This window comes from Apis florea, unplaced genomic scaffold (assembly GCF_048593485.1).
Source record: "Apis florea isolate Af1SG1 unplaced genomic scaffold, ASM4859348v1 contig_3517_pilon, whole genome shotgun sequence".
Lineage (NCBI taxonomy): Eukaryota > Metazoa > Arthropoda > Insecta > Hymenoptera > Apidae > Apis > Apis florea.
Genome location: NW_028256778.1, coordinates 1,352,433 through 1,362,515, shown reverse-complemented (window position 1 = coordinate 1,362,515; position 10,083 = coordinate 1,352,433).

Sequence of the window (10,083 nt, the reverse complement as noted above, 5' to 3'; positions counted from 1 at the left end):
ATTTTTTAACATTTGTAAAAATAATATCGATCGAATGTCCATCGAGGAATAAGATTTAAATCCATTCGAGACGCCATTTTTTCTATGGAGGTACCACGTGATCGAGTGAACATAGGCGAAAGAAAAGAGCGCGAATATTTTGAATTCGATCGATGTATTTTCATTATTTTTAGAGAAGATATATGTTTATTTTTTTTTTTTTTTTTTTTATGAAAAATTCACATCGATACAGGATTAAATGTGTGTAAAATTTGTTATTAGAGAGATATAATTATCTGGAAATGTATCAATTTATATCGCGGTTAAAATTTTAATTGATCGATAAGCAATCTATTTAACAATAAATTTTTCACATCGAAGGCAGATAGGAATTGAACTGCAATTATTCCACAATAGCTTTCTTTCTTTGATTCCTTTAAAATTAATGTAAAATTTATCACTTTTGTGTGATCGAATTAAAGTAGTTAAACGTGTATTGAAATTATATCACGCGAACAAAAAATAAGGAAGGAGAATAAAATTTATTGAACTGCAATTTTATATCTCGTTCGAAGAAATTGAGTCTATAAATTCTGTGAATACGTGTATATTTATTAGAATTGTTCGATTAATAATGTGCTTCAATTGATTCAAATCTTTTCTTAAATAAAAAAAAATAAGCATAAGGAATTTTGATTAATTAAAGAAAAGATATTTTCCGGAGAAATTAATTAATCTCGAAACGATACATTCTTTGAAATAGATGGGAATGATATCTCTAAAACAAATAGAGATATAAAAATTTCAATAAAGCACGATATACATCGTGTTTCTTTGATATCGCATTGAAATGTGAAATGAAATATATGAATATATATTCTCTTAATTAATAAAAATTCTTTGTAATTTTCATTCTAGAATTTCATCATCTCTTGTCTCTTGAATCCTCATCCAAAATGGCCGCCATTTTAAAAGTTTTTGTCATAAAAAGTTCATTCTTCTCCAGACTTCTTTTTCCATACTTGTTAAACAAAAATTTAAAACTCAACTTAAAAAAAATCTACGGGAAAATTTTATATCGGATTAAACGGAGGTGAGGTATTAATTTTCCCATAGGAATGAAAATTCGAACCAATTTGAATATGATAAGCGCGACACGTATAAAATCAATTAACAATGATTTAAAAAAAAACTTAAGGAAAACAAATACTTACTTACTAACTAAAAACAATTACAATAATTTTTCGCAGCAATAATTATTAATGTTTTCTTTAATATTCAATAATGTAACAACATAAGAGAAAATTTTTATCGTGTTTCAAAAAATAAAAAAAACAGAAACAACGTGACAATGTTCAAAAAAAATACTAACTAAAACCAAGAAACAATACACGAAACAAGAAATGCCCACCTTTCAAACACTTGCGAGCCTATCTATATCATGGCAAAAGAAGATTTGAAAAGAAGATTGTCAGACGGATGGTTAATTCTTAACTAAAAGAGTACTTTGTTCTCTCAAGTAGAGATAGCCCACGCAAAAAAAAAAAAGAAGAAGAAGAAGAAGAAGAAGAAGAAGAATAGAAACTCAGTGGTGCGGGCGTACTTCTTCCTCCTCCTCCTCCTCCTCCTCCTCCTCCTCTTGCTCTTCCTCTCGGTTTCATCGATTTTCACATAACTTTCCGTGTCGCCTAGGGAAATTTCGCTCTTAAAGGTAATCTCTGAGTTGTAAGTTGAACGAGGTAGGTTCCGGGTATCTTTCTTTCCTTCCTTTGTTTATATCGTTAATTGGGTTTTTGCGGTGTTGTTTATTTATACAAGAGAAGTAAATAAGATGTTGTTGACTGCGAAAACAATTGTTGCGCAATTGTTGATTCTTATCTTTTGATAAAATTGTCCTTTTCTTTTCGAGATTCATCATCCGATTGATCAAAATAATCGAATTGATTTTATATCAAATTTTTGAGAGTGGGTTTCTTCTTCTGACGATTATTGACAAGACGGATTATACAGTGTTTTTCTCTTATAAAACTATTTTTAATTCATCCGTTATATTTTGTAATACCGTAATTCTTAGAGTGAAATCGCTTATTGATCTCGATTCGGGGTGAGGAGGGATGGCAAAAAGGCTTATGGATGAAATTTAAAACGGTTGCCTCCTAGAATTAAGTTTTTTATTCTCGTCTTAAAAAAAAAAAAAGAAATAGGTAATCTAATAAGAAATGAATGATTCGAGATAGAAAAAAATTAAATTCCAAATTTCTTCCTCGAGATAGATCGAAAGAATTTTTCATTGAATTTTGCATTATCCGAACGTTCTATTAATTGAACTTCTACTTTAGTTTTCACTGTGTTTTCACTCGCAACAATATAAACAGACATCTTTTCTTGCCCGTGCAATGGAAATAGAATTTAATTTGAGATTGGCGTGGCTCTCAGTGTTACCAATATTGAAAATTAAATTTCAAAGTTCGGGAAACGGTAAGAAATTGGGGAAAATATTTGGAAATCCACGATTGCTTGTCGTTAAAAAAAAAATAGAAGGATAAAATTGCTCGAAATTTTACAATTAATTAGCTCAAACTTTTTTAAACGAACAAATTATATTTCTTGAAAAATATCTGTGTTTTTCGAAAATTTCCTCGCTCTTATCTTCTATTAGCTCGGATAATGGAGGTTATACCTTATAGACAGTGTTCCCACTTTTATCTAGTCTAGTAAGTGAAAAATAAATTGGTGTGTATTCTAGGCGAAAGCATGATTTATCGTGCGATTTATCACGTTCGTGCTTCCTTTGGTTGTGTATACAGGGTGTCCTATTATTCTTGTTCATTCATTAAATTGGAAAATTTGTTTTCCAAAATACGAATGAAATCGGCTGAATTCTAGATTACCACAAAACGTTCCACAAAATGAAAGTATAATAGGGTGAAAAATTGTGAAGAATAAATCGCGTGCGCTCGAATTTTGAAATTTTCAAAAAAATTTTTTATTCCATTATTCTTCCATCTTCACGATTTTTGTTAGAAACGACACCCTGTAAAAGTGGAAGACGAAAAGTAAATGAATGAGTAAAGAATGCGATTTATCGAAAACAAGGAACGATCACAGCTGGTAGTGGACTGATTGATCTACGATGACTTCACGTTTTCCGGGGGAAAGAAAATGAAGAAAAATTAGTCCCTCTGTTTGCTCCTTCCTTCTCTTTCTTCTTTCTTCTTCAATCGATTGAAACGGCAAATTTACATCATAATTTCTGATAGTAATCATTCCTGTTTGCTCTTATTATTCGATCGATCGATTTTAATATTAGACCGTTATAATATGTATGCGCGAAGTATTCCATTTCACGAATGAATAAAATCATTCGGAATTAAATAAATAATTTATTGAACGATTATTCTTTAATTCGAATAGTTTTCTTATCTTAATTAATCCATTTTAAAGAATAATTATTATATCGATTTAAAATTTTTTTCGATCAAATAGACCTTTTGAACGATTAATTTATAAATGAAATTTTCAATATCAACTATGAAACGTTGATCGAAAATATAATATTCAATCTTGTTATTCGATGGACGGAGTTGTATCGAATTAAACTGTACCCGATATCATTTTTAATAAAATTATAAAATTCAGCAACAATTTTAAGTAAATTTTAAAAACTCGTTCAATGTCGAAAAGTAATCTCGTTTTATTGCAAATTTTGATACATCAGAAAAAATGATTTTGATGCACGAATAAAAGTGGAAGATAAACACGCATTTGAAATATATAATCGCATTCAAATTTCATATAAAATTTTCTTAAATATCTTTCTTCATATACATGGCCATATTCTTTTCAATAAAAATGTTCAGAGTTTCTGTTAAATATATGAAATTGCCAGATTTATTCGAAAACTAAACTGCACTGGAATATTGAAAATCAAAATTGATATCAATAATGCTATCATTTGTTATTTATTTTCAAACAGCCATATTGCAACCAATATTTCATGCAGCTGGTTGAGAGTTGGTTCGAAGAACGTACCACGTCTTTCGCATTTATCAAATATGTATAACGCATTGATTTCAAAAATATTATTTAAATAGACGGAAGAAACTTTCAAATTGTGGAAAATCGAAGAAATTCGATTGGTATGGTAAATTTTTATCAAAAAGAAATGTCACGATGACAATTTATTTCTAAAAAAAATTGTTTCACACGATGAAAAACGTTTCAGTGAATTCATATTTCATGAGAATTTTGATGGACCATTTGTATATTGCTGCTGTAACTTTTATCAAAATATCAATGAACAATTTTCTTCTTTTCTTTTCTTTTTTTTTTTTTTTTTCTTTTTTGTGAAACTTTTTATAAGTGTGTGGAATATAACGAGTTACACATGTATACACGAAGTAATTTTTTTTTCTTTTTTTTTTTTGTTTTCCATTGAAATGTCATTTCAAGGAGCTATTAAATCAATATTCAAAGTTTTAATGCGTTTTCCATTTTTTAAACGTAATTTTATAACAAGTTGAAGGGAAAATTTTAAGTTATTCAAAGTATTCAAAATTTAAACTCTTCTATCATTCCGAAAAGAATTTCCAGACGAAATTATTTTCATTATTTTTATAACTATGATATCGTAACGAAACAAATTTACAAATTAATAATTAATAATTATTGGACAGATTAATAAGCTTTTAACTTACTTAATCATTTAATCAACTTTAAAATTGGCAAATATTTGAAATTTCACTCTCTAATCCTTGATACTTCTTTCGAGTCGAAACGCATTAAGATTTTACATACCCTTAAGTTTTCCACTGCTGAAGAGAAGGATATAAATGTCGTGGATTCTCTTCAATGTCGAGAGAGCAAGAAGTTAAATATCGTTTCCATGGATGGCACGTTTAGAATATAAAACAGGTCAACCAAGTGACACATAAGGGTTGGATGGATGGAGCAGATGACAAATGTGAACCGAAACCGAACAGGTTGGAAAGTTGTCTTTCACGACCACAAGCTTCGAAAACTATGTTGCATGGATCCTCATCGATTTAAAAGAATAAAGTGAAGAGATGAATCGTTGATCTGCACGACGGGTTTTCTAGATATTACGATAACTCTCTCTCTCTCTCTCTCTATATATATATATACGAGAGAATGCAAATTACTTTGAAAAACTTGGAGGAAAAATTTTAGAAAAAGGGGGAAATTACGATAAAAATAGTATTCGACTCTGGTATGGTAATATACAGTGTTTCTCAACCTGTGGATTATTTTTATTCGAAACTATTATTTCGTACCAATTTATAACACAAAATTTTCCACAAATTTGTTTATTTATCGATATATATATATATATATAGAGCTAATGGAAATATTATTAATGGTAAATCGTATTGAAGATTCATCGTGATTATGCGTGCTGTTTTATTTTCTTTAAATGGGATGAGATTCGTAATTCGATCACGAAATGGAATAAATCAACTTTTTTCTGACACTCAATCGAAATATTTATTTCAAAAATATTTTTCTCATTGATTGATCGAATAACTTTCGCTTTATAACTTTTTTAATTTCATTGTATAAAAAAATACGTTTGCTCCGATTGCCTCGTATAAATTGATTTTAAATTCAATTAATAAAGATTCGGATATTTTAAAACAATTATATCTATATTTATCCTATTAAAAATACAATTACAAAAATTTGTGATATACACGATTGACAAAGGAATATTTATTCGGATGAATAAATATAAACCTTCAAAAAGAATAAAAAGAACCAAACTGACGAAGAATGGAAGATAAAAAAAACACTATTTCGATCTCAATCGATAAATATGTAAAGACAGGATTTCTCCTGAATTTAAAATAATCGTTAATATCAATATTTATGGTAATAAATAATAAATTGTTTCGTCTGTTGCATGATCGATTTAAAAATTGAAATTAAAAATTGGAAATAATAAATTGAATTGAAGACAGAATCGAAGACAGAAAAAACACTATATATTTTTTCGACCTCAATCGATAAAAACAGGATTTCTCCTGAATTTAAAATATCGTTAATATCAATATTTATAGTAATAAATAATAAATTGCTTCATCTTAGATCATCGCATGATCGATCTAATTTAAAAATTGAAATTAAGAATTGGAAATAATTGTAAAAAGAAAACCAAATTGACGAAGAATGGAAGACAGAAAAAACACTATATATTTTTTCGATCTCAATCGATAAAGACAGGATCTCTTCTGAATTTAAAATATCGTTAATATCAATATTTATGGTAATAAATAATAAATTGTTTCGTCTGTTGCATGATCGATTTAAAAATTGAAATTAAAAATTGGAAATAATAAATTGAATTGAAGACAGAATGGAAGACAGAAAAAACACTATATATTTTTTCGATCTCAATCGATAAAGACAGGATCTCTTCTGAATTTAAAATATCGTTAATATCAATATTTATAGTAATAAATAATAAATTGTTTCATCTGATCGATCTAATTTAAAAATTGAAATTAAGAATTAGGAATAATTTTATTTAATTGTAAAAAATCAGCAACCATTTGTAAATTTCACGAATATTAGCGATGGTAATGTCGGGTTTTGGATAATCTTTCACCTTTGGTCGAATCATTTCGCGCGTTGATTCGTGCAATTTCCCAAATTTTCCCTCGTACGTACGAATACGATGTAAACGAACAGTTCATGCATATTGCATAGACTGCGAACGATTTTCACAGAGTTGTACGGTGACGTCAGTTGCACCCACGCATAGAGATGGCTGGACTCGTGTAAACGGAGTTGAAGGGACCATCTTTCGCTTGTTCGTGATCTCGGGAAGGGAAAGGTTCGTTAGCACCCTTAATTATATTCAAATGATATTAGTTTCTAAGAATAGTAGATCGCGTGGAAACGGCGTTAATGGACGTGCTATTCTTATTCGATGATCATTCGAAAACAGTTCAGTTTAATGGACGTGATGTTATTGGACAATTTAGAACACGAATAGGAATATATTATTCTTTGATAATATCGATATGCCTTTTTCGATACGTGTCCAGATGAGATTTATTAATTTTTAAAAGACGACCGTCTGTTTATTTACTTATTTTTATCAAAGGAGAATTATCCTTTGATCAAGGTGTAATACAACGATTCGCGAAATTGGAATCATATGTTGTGTTACAAGGAAATTCATTTAGATAGTAATGCTAATTTTCATGCAGGGTACATTGAGTTACACGTATATCTTTTTTCCACCGACGACATTTTTTTTCTCCCCCCAATATCTTTGAATAGCACCGTAAAAGCTTTTTAAAATATTTACAAGGCAAAAAAATGCATTGTGATGCGTTGCTATTGTATTTCCTTGAAGAAGATATTTTGTTGAATGAAAATTAACCTTCAAATGAATTTATTCTAAAACGTGCTAAAATTTCTTTCGTTTCTTCATTTTTTTTTTTTTTTTTTTAATACAACTTTGAAACGGCGTGGAAAAATTTTTCGAAAGAAAAATATTTTGAATTTTTATATTTTATACATCGTAGAAGACAAAAGGATAATTGATTTCGCTCGCTCAACAATTTTTCCTATCCAACGAGGAGAAGTATTTTATTTATCAAATCATTAGAGAAAACTTATTATTAAAATTAGAATCATCAGATCGTTTTGGCACATATATTTATTATCCAGAATATTTTCAGAATATTGTTACATTAATTGGACGTTTTAATGATCCACAATCCAGTTACAAACGTCGTCACGAGGAACGTTTATTATTAATAGTGATTCGAGCCAAGAATAGCCGACAACTCGACAAAACGTTAATTGTTCGGATGAACGAAACGGGAGGACGAACAAAAATATTAAGCCAGAACGATATTCAACAATAGAGGACGTACTCTTTTTTGTCTCGTGATTCTACTGTTATAAATGATACCAGAGTTGAATGATGCAACGTTCTATCTAAAACGTTGAAGGCATCTAAAACTGGAGGAGGAGGAAATTGATCTATCCTACTTTATCGACAGAAACAAATCGAAGATAAAGCGTCTTATGAGAATCGTACAGAGAAATGTATGTAACGTTTCGAGATTTATCGAATTATCGACAAACTAAATAGAAGAAATAACTGTCGTGGTTTTTAACACCTACCTTTCACTTCTCTATACAAAATTTTCCAAATTGATGAAAACATAATGATAGATACAAAATATAGAAATCTATCGTTATTAAAATATCAACTCGATTTAATTAACATTTTTTTTTGAAAATCGGTCCTTCCAGAACTAAATTTTTTAAATAGACGCAATCTTAACCTTTATTAGCAGCGATTAATTTATTTCTCGTTCAAGAACTGATAAAAAAAAAAAGAAAAACGAAAAGGTTCTGATCGAAATAATTTTAAATATTTACACCGAGAAAGGGGAAAATGTTAAAAGAATGCTTGATTCTGGTTGCAAAAAAAGAAAGAATTTAATTAATCCATTACACGCGTAATACGATAAAACAATATATAAACGTAATTAAACGTTCGCATACACACCATTTTCGAACGAATATATCACAAATAAGAATAGTAGACACGAATAATCCACGATTCCTAAATATATTCAATCGATATATGCAATTAACATGCAAGCAGATACGGAACGGTTAAATACTTGAGCGCTTCCGGTCGAACGTATGCTTGACTAATCAAACTAGTAACCCAGATATCTTCGATAACACACGGTTGGATACGAATGGGCAGAGGGAGGAGAGAAACTTCAGAAGCTTCTTTATGCACAGCGGTGTAAAAGTTAGCAATAAGAATTTCTTTTCGAACTTTGTATCATCATGTTTCTCTTCGTGAAATGGAATATTTATCGATTTGATTATTGCCAATTTGATTAGTAGAGTTGCTGGTGTTTCTTTCCTTTTTTTTTAATATTACTTTAATATAGGTGTCAAATTTCTGAGGGAGATGCAATTGAAAAAAGATCAGAAAATTAATTTTTATTACTACTTGTTCCCTATGAAACGGTGATTATTATTCTATTTTGTTGTAAAAAGTATTCAATTACACGTTCATTGTGCATATAAGCAGGATATTAAAGAAGTTTCAGAAGGTCGATTCTTTTTAAGTTTGTACTACTTAAATTTTATCTAGTCGCCACAGTTGTTATGGTATAACATGGAATTAATTATTATTGCAATCTGAATTTAATTTATGCTAAATTCTAACGATATACGTGATAACCGTGTGAACTAATTTTGTGTTTATAATGCTGTTATAATGCTTTATTTCGAAAGCAACGATTAAATTTGTCTCAAATATGTTTCAATGAATTTAATCAAATTTTTAATAGAAATTTTAATTCGTTACAAAATTGTATAGTAAAAAATTTCAATTTTTACTACAATTCGATTAAATATCTATTTATTGATAAATTAAACAAAAAAACAGTATTCAACTGATGATGCAATTTCACGGATTCTTTTATATTAGATCGAAATTTATATGTCGCAAGATATAGATTGAAATGTAAATTAAAAAATTTGTTGTCAAAAAAAGCTGATTCGACTTTGAGATGTCGACAAGGAAAGGAAAGATAAAAAATGGGGGAAAGAATATTATTAATAGCCAAGCTTTAAAATTAATTATCACACAAAAGTAAACATTTATCAACACATAATTGTTCCATTACCCTCGAAAGTTTACTTCTGCCTCGTTTCGCGTGTCGATGAAACATGTTGCAACATCCACAAATATTAAGAGTTACCGTCAGAGGACAATGCAATTACCACAGCATGCATTCTAGAAATTGATTAGACTAACTTTTCGATTTGAATAAAATAAATAATTTGTTCCAATATTCCCATCTCCCTTCATCGAACGTAATATCAATAAATAAATCTCAATTGATACATATCAAGTTGTAACAATTAACAACTTTTGCTTTGGCATCGAAACGATCGAATTTTATCCATTGCAATATCTTTTTCCTTGATCTTCCAAACAAAGAACGGATTAAAATTAATTCTACGTGATTGGATTCTCCTCCAAAAGGAGTATATGTATCAAAGAAATAAAAATTTGATCGACGAGAAATCAAA